This window comes from Penaeus monodon, chromosome 32 (assembly GCF_015228065.2).
Source record: "Penaeus monodon isolate SGIC_2016 chromosome 32, NSTDA_Pmon_1, whole genome shotgun sequence".
NCBI lineage: Eukaryota > Metazoa > Arthropoda > Malacostraca > Decapoda > Penaeidae > Penaeus > Penaeus monodon.
In genome coordinates this window covers 14,266,935-14,267,493 of record NC_051417.1, presented here as the reverse complement: position 1 = coordinate 14,267,493, position 559 = coordinate 14,266,935, and the positions used below count along the sequence as shown (strand labels likewise).

The following is a 559-nucleotide window of genomic DNA, read 5'->3' as shown; positions in this document are numbered from 1 at the left end:
GTACTTATAATTTTAAAAATATCATTATAACCGTATTAGAAGCAACAAAATAAGGATATGAAGATATTAAGTAATGAAACTATAATAATAAGAGTAAAGACGAAAAAAGGAAAGTTTTCATTCTAAAAAAAAGAAAATAAGAAAAAAAGAAACAGAAAAAAAAACTTTTAATAAAAAAAAAACATAGGAGCTAACATCACGAAAATGTTTCGACGAAAATATGAAGAGAAGCAAAAAGAAACACCAAAAAGGCAATAATAATAAACGTAAATAAGAAACATGGAAGATATAGCATTCAGTGACAATAAAAATAAAACAGGGTCTTCATATCTTTTTTTGGGGGGTATTTTAACTCAGGAGGAACCCTAATGCAGCTGAAAATAGGGAAGCCAATTAATATTCTCGTGTGGAACGAAGGCCAACTGAGAGTTCTGGATAGAATTCGCAAAATTAGACACTGTTATTAGCATCAATTTTGTGATGGCGGAATTATTTTTCCGTGTTGAAGAATTGTTTTTGTTGGAATACTTTGCTAGAAGGTTGAATGCAAAGTTAAATG

At 29.2% G+C, this 559-nt stretch overlaps 1 protein-coding gene across 1 annotated transcript in view; it reads right to left on the bottom strand.

The window, feature by feature from the left end:
• The window catches only part of LOC119593586, a gene marked incomplete in the record, with an annotated part of 34,026 nt that overhangs the window by 24,984 nt on the left and 8,483 nt on the right, over positions 1–559 (bottom strand).